The 15791-nt window shown below is 33.5% G+C and overlaps 1 pseudogene; it reads right to left on the reverse strand.

Moving 5' to 3' along the window:
- Window positions 1–6516: 6516 nt before the first annotated feature.
- Window positions 6517–7478, reverse strand: LOC143672748 (olfactory receptor 14J1-like; annotated as a pseudogene).
- Window positions 7479–15791: the final 8313 nt, after the last annotated feature.

Genomic DNA, 15791 nt, shown 5'->3' on the forward strand with positions numbered 1-15791 from the left:
AACTTATCTCTTAGGAGCCAGCAAGGGCTAGTCCTGAATATAGGCTTTCCTGTGAGTATTGTAAGGTTTAAATAACCCATGTCTGTTGAGCTAATCCTTACAGCGTTGGTCAATATATTTTGATAGACAAAATCTGAAAAGTGTATTGCAACTAAGAAAAAATGCAAGACTATATTGATAGAATGATATCTATTTTTTTTAATATCAGAGTGATAAAGAATGGAGATATTGGGGCAAAACTCCCCTGGGTTTGGTATCCAGGTTTGGTTTGCTGCTAATTAACTAGTGACTTTGGATAATTTAATTAATGATCCTATTTCTCAATCTCCTTGTCATTAAAATAAGAATAATAGTATTATTTGCCTGATAGAGTTTATTATGAAGATTATAAAGATTATTCATGTGAACACAGAACAATGCCTGACATAGGTATCACTTCTTAAATGTTATTGTATTATTATGTTTGTTATTATATATTAGCATATGCATAAAATTAAACTTTGGGATGTGAGCATGAAATATAACAAAATAAAGAATTTGGGGAAGAGGGTGGGATAGGAAACTCCAGGAATCAGTCCCTCCACCAAAACAGCTATTGAAATGGCAGGAACTATTTCCATCAACTCTTTTGAAACTCCATAATCTAGCAGAATACTGAAGCATCCAGGGAACAGCAGGATGGACAGACTGGCAAACTGTGGTAAATACTGTTGAATATCCCTGCAGTCACTACCATACCTCCCCTCAGCCTTGTGGCAGGCAGCAGTGGGGTTAACAACTCCAGCCCTGGTGCTGCTTGATGGTGCCTGGGTGGAACTTAAGGAAATAGTTCCCCAAAATCTAGGGGTGAGTTTTCTGATCATGATCACTGCTTTAGATCAACTACTTCAGATCATTAGGAATATGTTTCTGAGAGTGGCCATTGTTGGCAACTGATTTAGGCCAAAGAGTCAGAGGAGTCTTAAAGTCAGTACTGTACCTCAAAATATGAAATCAGGGCTGCATTCCAGGTGCCAATCAATAAAATACAGCTTTAAAAGTCCTAAGAGAATCTTCTGACACCCTTTCAGATGCCCCTCTCACTCTCTCCTAGTGCAGATTCAACAGGACAAATATTGTATGATTTTGCTGATATGAAATAATTAGAATAAGCAAATTCATAGGGTCAGAAACTAGAATATAGTTAATAAATAAAAAGATTTGAGTAGAGAATGATAATGAGTTAATTCTTAATTGTGCAGAGTATCTTCTGGGGTGAAAGAAAATTTTGGTAATGTATAGCGGTGAATGTAGAACAAAGTTGTAAATTTTGCTATATAAAATGTTAATATAGAGAAAAGAAATAAAAGTAGTAATAATAGTAAAAAAAAAAAAAACCCTATAGCTCAGATGCAGCTTCATTCAGTGTTTTAACATGATTACTTTACAATTAGGTATTATTGTGCTGTCCATTTTTGAGTTTTTGCATCTAGTCCTGTTGCACAATCTGTATCCCTTCAGCTCCAATTACCCATTATCTTACCCTGTTTCTAACTCCTGCTGGAGTCTGTTACCAATGACATATTTCAAGTTTATTCTCGAATGTCCGTTCACATCAGTGGGACCATACAGTATTTGTCCTTTAGTTTTTGGCTGGACTCACTCAGCATAATATTCTCTAGGTCCATCCATGTTATTACATGCTTCATAAGTTTATCTTGTCTTAAAGCTGCATAATATTCCATCGTATGTATATACCACAGTTTGTTTAGCCATTCTTCTGTTGATAGACATATCTTATGAATCTTACAACTGGAGGCGGTTTTATGTTCTACAATCTTATGGTTCATGGTTGTTTTTTAAATTTTTATTCTGGAAGCATATATAGTACCTAATATATGCTTTTTCTGTTGTGTTGCTAGTTCCTCTAAACCGATGCAAATGTACTAAGAAACGATGATCATGCATCTATGTGATGATGTTAAGAATTACTAAGTGCATATGTAGAATGGTATGATTTCTAAATGTTGTGTTAATTTCTTTTTTTTCCCGTTAATTAAAAAAAAAGATTATAGAACACAGTGAACCATAACATAAACTATGAACTGTAATTAATTGTAAAATTGTACTAATATTCTCTCACCAACTATAGACAAGGTACCAAACTAATGCAAAATGATAAAAATGGGAGCAGGTATATGGAAATCTAATATTTTCTGCACGAACTTTCTGTAAACCTCTATATTCCCTAATTTAAAACAAAACCTTTTCTAAAAGAGAAGTATACTATAAAGAACATCTAAAAGGCTAAAAGAATATAAAAAAAACTCAAGATAGTTTCTGAAAAAGGAAATGTTATGATTGTGCAAGATGGTATGAGTGGAACTGACGTGAGGAAGGTTATACTCGTTAGTATATTTCCGACTTCTCTACAGATCTAAAAATAAATTTAAATTAACATAATTTTCAAAAACCAAAAAGCACGGTATTATACTAAACTAATCAGAAGAAAATAAAGATAAGGCTTGGGTTGGCATGAAAGAAGGAATGGCAGGAATGCTGTCACCCTGCTAGTGGGAGCTGAGTCTTGTGGCTCTCCTGGAGCTCAGTCTGGCTGTAAATATTTTAACTTAGTTCATCACATCTTGAGCATCACTGAGCAATTCTACTCACTGGTTTATTTGCCAAATAAACCACTACACTGGTCCATAAGTGTACATAGTTGGTGATGCATGTTTCAGCATTATTTCTGGTGACAGTGATTAGGAAGTAATCCAGATATCCATCCATAGGAGAGTGGGTAGGCAAATTTTGAGGATGCAGGGCTTTGAATGCCTTGAAGTGATTAGAAGCAGTGGGATAGGAGTCACAAAATGTTGGCTCTTAAAAGCATGTGTTAAGTGAAAAAAAAGAAAATGAATAAGATTATAATACAGTACTATTTACATAAAATAAAAATGAATAACCCCCCAAACAATGCCAATACAAATAAGAACACATAAAAAGTTACACCTTGGACTCATAGTAACTTTTCTTTGTGAATCAGAGTCAGGTAAGCAAACATCAGTTTAAATATAACCAAAACATGAATTATAAAAGGAAAAATTGGTAAATTAGGCTTTATAAAAATTAAAAACATTTTCCCTCTAATAGGATATGAAGACAATAAAAAGAGAAGTCACAGAAGATTGAGAACAATAGTTGCAAAAAAAATGTATCTTAGAAAAGACTTGTATCCAGATGTATAGATAGATATAGAGATAGAGTTAAAGATGCATAAATTGCCAATAAGTTCATGAAAAGATGTTGACCTCATTGGGCATTTGAGAAAATGAAGATGAAAACCATAGTGATATACTACTGCACACATACTTAAGAAGTTAAAAATTAAAAATGATTACTATACCAAGAACTGGTGAGACATATGGAACACCTGTAACTCTCATGCATATCTGTTACATTTTATCGAGGGAATTTAATGTAGGAAAACCTTTTTGGAAGTGAGCATAACAGTTTTTTAAGTAGTTAAGCAACCCCTACTATTTGAAAGTAGTCATTTCATGCCTAAGTATTTATCCAAAAGAAACCAAAACAAATGTCCACAGGAAGACTTGTATAAAAATATTCACAAATCTTTGTTTACAGTGAACCCAAACTGGAAAAAATTCAGTTGTTAATGAACCAGTTAATGAATAACTAAAATGTGGCATGTCTATATAATGGACTACCACTCAACAATAAAAAGGAACTCAACTTGCTGGATCAATCTCAAAACTGCTAGGTTCCAAAAAGAGGCTTGACACCAAAGAGTGATATTATTACATCAATGTGAAATTCTAGAAAACACAAACTAACATAATGACAAATATCAGTGGTTTCTTGCAGCATGGGGTAGGGGAATGAAGAAGACATAGAGATACAAGGTTGATTTTTGAGTGATGGAAATGTTCTGTATCTTGATTGTGGGTGATGGTTTAATGGGTGCATACAATTGTCAATATGAAGTTAATTACACACTGTAAGTGGATGCAATATGGTGTACATAAATTTCACCATAATAAAATTGGTGGAAAATGTAATACGGGAAAAAAACAAGCTTGGTTTCATTAAAAATAGAAGTTATACTATATTAAAACTAAAAGGTTCATACGAATCATTATGAAGCTGTTCCTATGCCCCAGCCAAGATGATGTCTGACTGGACCAAAAGATTGCAGAAGAATTGAAACGCATAATCAAATGTATATCATGATTGACTTGATGCACATGCTGGGTAAAAGAGAATGTTCAAGATCTAACTTGAACAACTGGGTGGATCAAACAGCTGTTTAATAAGATGAGAAAACTGAATGATCAAAAAGTGATTAAGTGAACAAAGTGCAAATTGAAGAAATGATCAATAAAATCCTAAAATTAATCTGTGATAATCTGCAAACATTTTCTTTCCTTGTTGATTATCAATCTATGAGTGGCTTATCTTGGTTGAATAAGGATTTTTTACAAATAAGGATTATAGAAATAGTGCATTTTATTAATGTGGCAGGATTGGTGGAGTTCCAGGTATACTTTCCCTCTTAAAGGTTGCTCAAATTTATCTCACTGAAATAAATGCAAAATTCTGCAATGTTAACTACTTTTTGGAAATCTTTCCATGAGGGAAAAAATATTCTTGTAATTAAATTTTAGTATGAATGTATTCCATGGAAGTTTCTCTGTTTTAGAGGAGATAAACTTAAAGATCAGTGGACACCCAGGGAGATGCAGAGATATGCTGAACTCATGTAGAAGTTGGGAGAAGAAAGGCTCCTCTACTATTAGGCATGTGTCCTAAGGAAGTAACCATACATTTGCACAGATATATACATATACTGAGATGTTCATCAAACTGTTGTTTGGAATAATGACAAAAAGGGAATCATTCTAAATAGAAGATTGGTTAAATTAATATACAGGCATTAAAATGATTATACATGTTAATCTACAACATACAAATGATATTATTTTGGACAAATGAACTTTTTATTATATACACAGTGAAATTATTTTGCAATATAATATCTATCCTTGCATAGGCTTGAAAAGAAAAATATCTTGAAATACAAACCAATAGCACAGTTTCTGTTATAATGTATTATGGTTGAATATTATTTTTCATTTTGTTTAGTTCCATTTTTTAATTTTTTAAAAAATAGATGTAATTGGTTTAAATAATGTATTTTTAAAATAATGCACATGTAGAGAAAGAAGAACAATTGTTTTCTAAGTAGCATGACTGCAAAAGATGGCACTAATAAAGATTCATCATTAAAGTTACATGTATTGAGAAGAACTACATGACCATTATGAACAAACAATAAAATATTCATTCAGATTGTACTCAGTACAATAAATCCCAAAAGATCATGTAAAAATATTCCTCCTCCCATTACTTAGTAATTTCCCATTCTCTCTGTCATTAGGAGATTTACTTCAAAATTTAGAGAGTAGTGTTTCAGTTGTGTCCCCTTGTGAATTATGAGTTCTTTTAAAGGAATTTTCAGCATTATCCCAGAGGGAGTCAGACCTTCAGATCCACAAGATATTTAATTCACTAACTTATGCATTTGTGGGTTTATTTTTTTTGTATACCACTTGTTTTTGTTCTGTTTTGTGGACCCAGGAGGTATTCTCTGTCCCCAAGTATGAAAAAATATTTTGCCAAGCTAGTTTATCATCAGGAGAGGAAATAAACTAATATAAATATCTCCAGTAATTGAAATACATGTTTGATGGTGATTTCATTAGTAAATTATAGTAGGATGTGCTTATTTTATAGATAATATTTATCTGTATAAATACATATATCTGTATGTATATAGCACTTTATCTATACATATATATGTACACTCAGTTCTGGATAAAGGGGGGTTGAAATGTGTAGGAGTAAATAAACAAGCTTTAGTCAAGCAAATATTACTTTAAATCACAATTTTGACACTTTATTTTGAGAAATCTAAGGAAAATTCATTAGTTTCTCTTAAAAATGTGTCATAGAAGAGTTGTTTCCTATGGCTAAAGGCAAATGTGTATATTTTATCACAAGATGTATAGTAGGGATTGAATAAAATGAGGAAATATCTATTATAATATTTAACTGGAAAGAAAATTAATGTGGGTATTTAATATATATATATGAAACTAGAAAACCCATTGAAAATCATTTATACGTATGAAAAACATCTTCTCAAATTAACACAATAAGCTGCTCAACTGGCAGTCTGGAGCCTATTTCTTAAAAACCTGCTGTAGATTATGCTGGCAACTCAATGAACCAATCTTGTTTTCTATGTTATTTCAGAGAAATTCCTGAAAAAAAGCCTTAAGAGGAAACTTGAATTGGAGGGACAATTGAAATTGAACATCCTTAGAAATATCTTTAATTTTGAAGGATTATATTTAAAAAGTAAAGAGTAAAAATATTAGAAGGAATTTATGGGAGAAAATATTATTCACCTCTATTCCAATGTGAACCTAATAACCTTACCCTTTATTTTTATGATTATTTAGAGTTTATAATGGCTTTTAAATACATCTTTCTCTGAGAAGATACTTTTTTTTTGACAGCATCCTTCCCCGAGATGTCATCATGGCTTCATCCCATGAACAATAGATGACTGGATTGAGTGTTTTAGTTATCATTGTGTAGAATATGGAATATGTGAAGTCCATAGCTGATGGGGAACCATAAATGGGACTTAGAGAGTCAAAGCCTGCAATTGATTGGAAGAAAGTGACCACAAATAGGTGATGTAGGCAGTTGGAGAAGATCTTGGTCTGGCCCTCAGCTGGGGGGATTTTCAGCATTGTGGACAGGCTACAAATGAAGGAAAACACAGTAGAGATCAAGCAGATAAATGCTATGGAAGTTGTGAAAGCAGCCATTGCAATCTCACTAAGGAATTCTTAAGAACAAGAATCTGAGGAGTATTGCAGAAGGACTGGGGAAAGAGACTGTCTCTGCAGAGCAGTATGGAAAAGTTAATGATCATGTGCACACACCTGGAAAGGCCCTCAGCAATCCATACAGTTGTGACTTTGAGCCAACAAGCCCTGGGATGCATAATGGTTTCATATTGCAGTGGTTGACAGATAGCCTCATACTAGTCATAAGACATCACTGTGAGGATGGCCACTTCTGATGAGGCCAGAGCTATGAAGAAGAAAGCCTGGAGAATCCATTGACAAATAGAAATGTAACCATTGTCCCTAAGTGAGTTTGTAATGGACTGGGTGACTGTGACAGAGAAGAAGCAGAGGTCCAGAAAGGAGAGCTGCTTCAAGAAGTAATATATGGGGAGAATGGAGACCAAGATCCAAGATAGTGACAGTGATAATGAGGAGATTCCTGTCAGGGCCAGCAGATAATGTTACCAAAAGCAACAGTGCATGTAAAATCTGAATCTTAAAATCAAAAGAAAACCCCATGAGAAAGAATCCATTTACTAAGGTCATGTTGGACATGGTTATTCTGTAGATAATGTCTTAATAAGATATTTGAGGCCAAATTACAATAGAATAAGTGTGTATGATAATTCATAATATTTCTTTTTTTAGTAATTCAGCATCCAGAGTATGGAGTTAGTAATATCAAGCAACCCATTAGTTAGCATTCAATTCAATAAACCCTGTAACCATTATTCAGAAAAAGAACCCCCAAATATGATCAATAATTTCACATAGTTTAAAAAAGACACTTAATGAAAATGATACTGATAGACCAGTTTCATTACATCTTATATATTGTATTACAATAGTGTACTAATCTTTCCTTTGTTAACTAGTTAATGATTATAACTTGTAAATAGATCTAGGAATAGATCAGATGAAATGTTTCCCAGGGGAAATTTTGAGTTTTAGGACCATCATATTCCTTGTCTCTGCAGGGCTCATAACATTAAATTTGGATGGAATCAACTTCCATGAGCAAGACTGAAGAGTAAAATAGAATTGTAACATGCAGATGTCACTGAAGCCAAGCATCCAAACCCTGTGATTTGAAACTTGAGGGATCTTGCAATTGGTGACCCTTACCATTAAAGAACACCCTTTAATATCCAAGTTTCTTGGGATGACTTTTGGTTGGACATTTTCAAAAAACTGTTTTTAAAAATGGTATTGCATTTCTTCTGTGTGACTGGAAGAATGCTATGCTTTGGTAAATAAGAATAAAGAAGTCTTTATTTCACCTCTCTGGTGCTTGTAATATATTAGACAGTGTGCTCATTTTTTAAAATAACCAACCAAACAAAAAAATGTGATAATGGACTTGATGAAATCTATCCAAAATACAGATATAAATATAAATATAGGGAATCTGGTTCATGTTACTTTTCTACTTTATTTTAAATACACTATTGTAGAATCATAGAATTATTTTTTATACTGAGATAGCTCTGCCAGGTGATTTTCACTTTTCTGACATCTATAGATTCATTTGTGGTTAGAAAACACAGGAAAATGATACTGTTCAACATTTCAATGTCATCTCTTTCCATTTCTCCAAATTTCTAACATATTGGAATTAGCTAATATTGTTTAAGTGAATAGATACATGATTAATTTTAATTCTATACCGAGAAAAATTTAGTTACCAAGTTATTTTGAGTTTTTTTATGGGATATTAAGGTTTGGTTCATTTATTCATCCCTAAGAATGGGAAAAGTTAACATTTCTCTGGTTAGCATTTTTCTGTTTTTGCTATGATTTGTTTGAAGACTCACTGAAAAGAATTTTTAAAAGATGATTTATCCATAATAGTCTCAGGGATGGAAGGGCCTTTAACCTAGAACTATGTCCCAACCCCAAGGCAGCAGGGGTTAGAGTGAGGCAGCATGTCTGTCATCAAAGGGACTCTATAACCTTTCTTGCTCCTACCCTTTTCTTATTCCTCTTCCAAGTATGATTTAATCCTCATGGCTGGCAATCCTAATGACTCACTTATGTTGCTCACAGTTACATGGAAGTTTTGGGATTTACAATAAAAGATGAATATGTGAAAGCTGTTGACTTATGGTTTAAAATTTATTGCTCCTGGATTGAAAATCAAATACATCATCCAAGTTTCCTAATTTAATATGCATTTTTAGGGCAATCTGGAAAAGAAATTTCTAACTTCCACATTCTACATAAAAGGACAGAAAAGGAAAATCACAAGACAATGTTTTACCACCACCACGCATACCCAAACACATACACAAGCATCCATATTCTGTTAACAACTCCTATCAATATATTTTATTTTTCTCTTCTTTGAAGAAACAGAGAATAACTTTTATATCTTGATTAACAATTGAAGATTTTTATTATTTTAGTTTTATTATTTGAAAAGTGTATCTTTTTCTTCTTTGCATGGACAGGAACCGAACCCAGGTCTCCTCTGCCACTGTGCCACCATTACCCACCCTGAAAAGTGTAACTTCTAATGTATCATTTTGCAAAAGGAAATCAAGGGCAAAAAAGAAAAGAAGGGAACTATATCTCTATAGAAATATGCTGAAGATTAGTGAAGCTCCTGTGAGAGCATATGAAACTTATTAATACCTGCATTCCATTCAATGGATTATTCTTTATCCTATAGTAGAGCTAAAAATTTTATTTGTTAGAAAATACAGTGGTTTCTTTTTATGTTTTTTTTTGCTTCCCCCAAAGGCTTTTTACTGATTTCACTTATCACATATTTGCAAGTTTTATTTTATCCCATAAAATATTTCTAAACCTTATATCACTGTTTTTGAACTACTAAGTTTTGAAACAGTATTTTCATGAAAGTGGTTCTCCTACTTTCAAAAAATTGATTTTTTTCTAATCCTAGCTGTTTTACAAATTTTAACACTTAAAAGTTGTGCTAAAGTGATTTCCTATTATCTCCAGAGATTGGTATTGCCAATCATTTCATTGAAAAAACGCTGGTAATTATTTGTGAAGTCCCTCAATTTCCTTAGTACATGCAAATGAAATTATCATTGCAATACTATAATTGTACCTCTTATGGTTTCAAAAGAAGAAAGAGCTCTTTCCTCCTTTCAAGGTCAATCTCCCAATGCCTAGACTTCTGTATAAATGGCTTTTGCCACAATTTTCTTTTCTCACCCTTTTTTTTTCAAAATGGGAGACTGCCACTCCACACTTTATGTTTTCTTACAGCTGTGTGTCTAAAGAGAATATTTATAATTTCTGCATTCATTCTCACATTTGATTTACATTTTGAAGCATTTTTGTCATGCTTCTGTAACCCTGAGTCTTCCCAAAGGCTCTAGCAAATCTCCAAATTACCTCCCTGATGGCAAATTCAGTGTGGTTTTATTACAATTATTAAATTTCCTTTCCCAAATGTATGACACTATTCTACAATATTTCCTCGTAAACATTTTTTTTCCATCAGCTTTATGATGTCCCTCACCAATGGCTGTCTCCTTTTCTCTATGAGTATCCTTTCCTGGTTTCCTTGTCTAAGTCTTCTTCTGTACATCTATTTAAATTTTGTTTTATTCAAAAGTCTTCCCTTAGACTTTTTTGCCCTTCTGTCCTTTTTAAATTCAGTATATTTTGTAAGTTTCATCGAAAGGAACCAGGCTAACTGCTTTCCTACAGAATTTATGCACTCTTATTGCATGGGGGATGAGGGCCTTTCAAGCACTTTTTGTATCAAATTTCATTGTGGGCACACAATGACATCAGGTCAGGTCAGTCCAATCAGAGCTCATCTCTTTTCTCAATCATCTCTCTGTCAGTGTCCTTTATGTCAAAGAATGGCATAACTTCTCTTTCTTCCCTATATTCAATCAAGCACCAAGATTTTATCTATTCAATATCTCCTGTAGTTATCACCTTCTTTTGTACCACTTCTACATTCTGCTCAAACTTCCATTATACCTAGTAGTATCTCATTCTTCAGATTCATGTCCTTCCAGTCCAACTTTCATGCTGTTTCCAGGATGATCAATCCAAATCATACCTTGTAGCACTTTTTATTTTGCTGCTACTCTTTATTGAATTAATTGATTATACAATAATACTTCCCCAAAATTAGTATGCCAAACAATATCTTCCATGATGTGTCCCATGCCTGCCTTTCCAATATTCCAGCATTATCTTATTGTGCCTTCTTCTACCTCATTTAAAACACTCACTTCACCAATTAATTACTTAATGTACCAACCATATGTGCCACTATGTTCTGTTTTTCTTAAACCATATCATTACTTCTTTTGGAATTTCCTCCCAATATTCTCCTTTGCTTAGAAAATATTTAATTATCTTTCAACCTCCCCCTTTTCATTACTCTTCTCCTTTGAATATTCACCTTGGCTTAAATGCTGACCCAGCTACAACTGAACACTCTCTTTTGTGTCCAGATTTCATCCTTGAGACTCCTTATAATATAGAATAATTTTATTATACTTTCTTATTTGCACATTTTTCTCTGCCATGTTAATGCATGATTTTGAGGCAAATGATGCATCTTATTTGTAATTATATCTGCATGCCTCATACAGTCACTAGCAGTTAACAGGTGCTACAGAAATGTTGGTAAATTCCATTAAATTTGGAGAAGTTATGCTCACTAGAGTCAATTTCCATCATTAAGAACACAATTTTTGATCAGAGATAAAGAATCTCTGTTCCAGAAATGGGTTGAAAGCTCAGCCTGTGGAATTTTCATGAGAGAGAAATTCAGATGCTCGCATGCAAGTTTGAACAGGGAAGAATATAGACCCCAGACATTTTAACTTCCCATTAAGTTCACGATATTGGAAATGAAGCCAGTGCACCAAAAACTAGTGAACAAGCCTGTTCATTGTGGTATGCATTTCAGGTTAACTTCTGCATTTAAAGTCTGAGATTTTCCAAAGATGACCCTCAAGAATTGCCTCAGTGGAGTATAATTACTGTCTTGGTTTAACTGAATCTTATAGCTGGCACATTCTGGGGAGGGAAAAAGTATTTTGTATATAACTGCATCTTGGTGGTTAAGTTCAGAGTTAGATTTCTCTTGTAAGAATTTCAAGATAGCAAATCCAATAAAATCATGTGGAAAAGGAATAATTATTAATCTGCTTACAGGAATGTACATAATAAGATAATCAAATAATTTTTTACTTGATATCAGAGGTCATTTAGCTCAAGCTTCATCCAAACCAGTGACATTTCTAAATTAATGATAAGCTGATAATTCAGCCTCTATTTCAACTATTCCCTAGATAGGTAACAAAATATATTAAGAAACTGAATTTTGAAATTTATAAATCAGTAATCTTGGTTTTGACCCCAGTGACTAATGTAGCTCCTCTCAAGCACCACACTAAGTATCTCAATTAAGTATCCCTCAGTTTCTATAGCAATTGTGGAAAATAAAGATAATATATGAGTGGTTGAAAATAACTACCCTGAATTTGTTAAATTAGGTTGTTCTGAGGTGAGAGTTTCAATTTTAGCATATGCTTTGTTTGTCATCTGAAAAATATTTTCATTTAAGGACTAGTGGGGAGATTATAAGAAATAAGCTATAAACAACATTAAACATGTAGATTAATCAACAGGGAATTCGAATATTTTGATGGATTAAAATAGTTGCATAATTCAGAGAAAGCTATGCAATGGTTCAAAAAGGATAAAATTGAATGAATTGAATTTCATATAAAAAGACATAATGAAATTAGAGAGCCCTTTGTGTGTTCTTTCTCCTTTTTAAAGAAATAGGTATATCCCATCAATTCATATTAAAAGTAGCCATGACCTCCAAAGTAAATTAATGAAATTAGCCTGCCATCAGAGACTCATATGGCTTCTGGGAAATGATTGTTCTATGTTTGCAAGTTGGGCAGTAAGTACTTGCTCTCACAACAATATATGTGGTAAGTGAAGATCCAGATTTGTGGTCCCATGCATAATCTCAATCCCTGCTCATAAAGACAGGATTAGGTGTTCATGTAACCATTAAGCATCAATCAGAAGTGGTTGAAGGAAGAGTGTGTACACAACCTACTAAAAATCATACTGTTCACCAATTATAGATGACATTCCCTACTGAGGGAATGCTTTTGTTTATATTTATATATGAAAAAGTATCCCCATATCTGTGCTTATTATGAGAATTACATTTATAAATATTCACCTCAGACTTTTCTGTCATATATTTATACTTGTGTCCCTTTCTAGTTGTTGACCATTTAACATAAACACTCATACAACCAAAGAATCTGCTTGTATCTGCTCTCCTGATCATCCCTCCTTCCATGCAAAATAAACAACCAGATAAACTGGTTGAAAATCATTCCTAGAATTTGCATTTATAATTGCTCTGAAAAATAACTTTCTGCATGTGCTATAGTCATCCACCCTGGAATGGTGGCAATCTATCATGCATATACATTTGAAAACTAAGCCTGATATTACTTCCATGATTTATTGTTCATAAGGACCTTTCAATGTGTACATGTTGTTGGCTGATGAAGAAGAGGAGATGACATTGTAGTCTGTCTGAGCCATCTGCTCATGCAGCTAGCTTTTAGGTTGAGGGCTTGTGCAAACCTGATCCCTTACATATCTCTTTTTAAATTCAGGTTAAATTCACGTGGCAAAAATGTAACTATTTTAAATTGTATAATTCAAGGGCATTTAGTCAATTTATTGCTTAACAATGCCACCTGTGTTGGTTTGAATTAGTGGACCCCAGAAAAGCCAGGTCCTGTAATTCTCATTCAATATTGCTGAGTGGGAGCTTTTTTATTGTTCCCATGGAAATGTGACCCACCCAATTGTGGGCAGTAACTTTGATTAGATGGTTTCCATGAAGATGTGTCTCTATCCATTCCAGGTGGGTTCTTAATGGAGCCCTTTAAGAGGGAACCACTTTGGAAAAAGCTTCAGAGAGACAAGAGCCATGAAAGCCCTAACAGCCAGAGAACTTTGGAGATGAAGGAGGAAAACACCCCCAGGAGAGGTTCATGAATCAAGAAGCTTGGAGAGAAAGCTAGCAGATATCACCATTTTTGCCATATGTCTTTCCTATTGAAAGAGAAAACTTGCACATCATCAGCCTTCTCGAATCAAGGTATCATTTCCAGGATGCCTTAGATTCAACGTTTTCATAGTCTTGCCTTAAATTGGACATTTTCACAGCCTTAAAACTCCAAATTGCAACTTAATAAATTCCCATTTTTAAAAGCCATTCCATTTCTGGTATAGCACATTACAGCAGCTTGAAAACTAGAATACTACCTTATATAGTTCAAAAATATTTTCATCACTCCAAAATTAAACCTTATATTCACTTAAGCAGTCACTCCCTGTGCTCTCTGTATCACCACCTTCCTCCAGCCCCTGGTAGACACCAACCTCCAATATTATGAAATATGTAAACCCAATCTCTTTCTATGGATTTACCTATTCTATATATTTCATATAGAAAGATCCATACAATATGATAGGTTGCATCTGGCTTATTTCACATTGCATAAATGTTTTCAAGCTTCATCCACATAGCAGCATCTAACAATACTTCATTCCTTTCTTATGGTTATGATATATTCCATTGCATGGATAAACAATAAAGTGTTTATACAATTTTTTTTAGTTTTCTAGGCCACTTAAAGCAGATATCATGAAATGAGTTGGGCTTAACCAATGGGAATTTATTTGCCTCCAGTTAGAGTTCAGGAAAATGTCCAAATCAAGGCATCATCTAGACAATGTTTTTTCCCCAATTACTGGCTGCCTGTGATTCTTAGCTACTCTGCCATATAGAAAGGAAAATGGTGGAATTTGTTTGTTTCTCCTTTATTTTCCAAATTTCATTGATTTCATCTTCTTGGTTCTGTAGCTTTTTTTCTCTCTGAGTTCATTCTGTTTATAAATAAATCCAGTATATATGATTAAGACTCATGCTGAATGAGTTGGGTCACATCTTAACTGAAGTAGCCTCATCAAGAGGTCTTACTTAGAAAGAGTTCATATCCATGGAAATGGATTGCATTTAGGAGCATGAATTTTGGGGGTATATGCAGATTTATACCACCACAACATCCTTCAGTTGATGTAAAATTGAATTATTTCCACCTTCTGGCTATTGTGTATAGTGTTGTTATGAACATTCTTGTATAAGTATTGTTTGAGTACTTATACCCAATTCTTTTTCCTATATATCTAGGGAGGGAAATGTTGGCTCAATGCTTATCTCTCTTTAACTTTTTGTGACATCACTAAGCTGTTTTCTACAATGGTTGCATCATTTTACATTCCCACCAGCAACATCAGAGGGGTCCAATTTCTCCGCATCCTCATTGATTTTTTAAAATTATGACATCCTAGTAGGTGTGGAGTGGAATCTCATTGTGGTTTTGATTTTCATTTTCCTGAAAACAAATGACATTGAGCATCTTTTCATGTGCTTCTTGGCCATTTGTTTATCTTCTTTGGAGAAGTGTTGAGTCAAGTCTCCTTACTATTTTTAAACTGAGTTAGTTTTTTTGTATTGTTGAATTGTAAGAGTTGTTTATATGTACTGGATACTAACCCCTTATTAGATATAAGATTTTCAACTATTTTCTATGATTTTGTAGCCTTTTTCACTTTTTAAAAATATCCTTTGAGGCACAAAACTTTTACATTTATATGTAGTCTAGTTTATCTAGCTTTTTAATTGTTGCTAAGGATTTTTTGGTGTCATAGCTAAGAATCCAATGCTAAATCAAAAGTCATGAAGACTTATCCCTATGTTCAGTTTTAAGAGTTTTATAGTTTTAGATCTTATATTCAGTTGCTGATCCATTCAGA

This window comes from Tamandua tetradactyla (genome assembly GCF_023851605.1).
Source record: "Tamandua tetradactyla isolate mTamTet1 chromosome 15 unlocalized genomic scaffold, mTamTet1.pri SUPER_15_unloc_1, whole genome shotgun sequence".
NCBI lineage: Eukaryota > Metazoa > Chordata > Mammalia > Pilosa > Myrmecophagidae > Tamandua > Tamandua tetradactyla.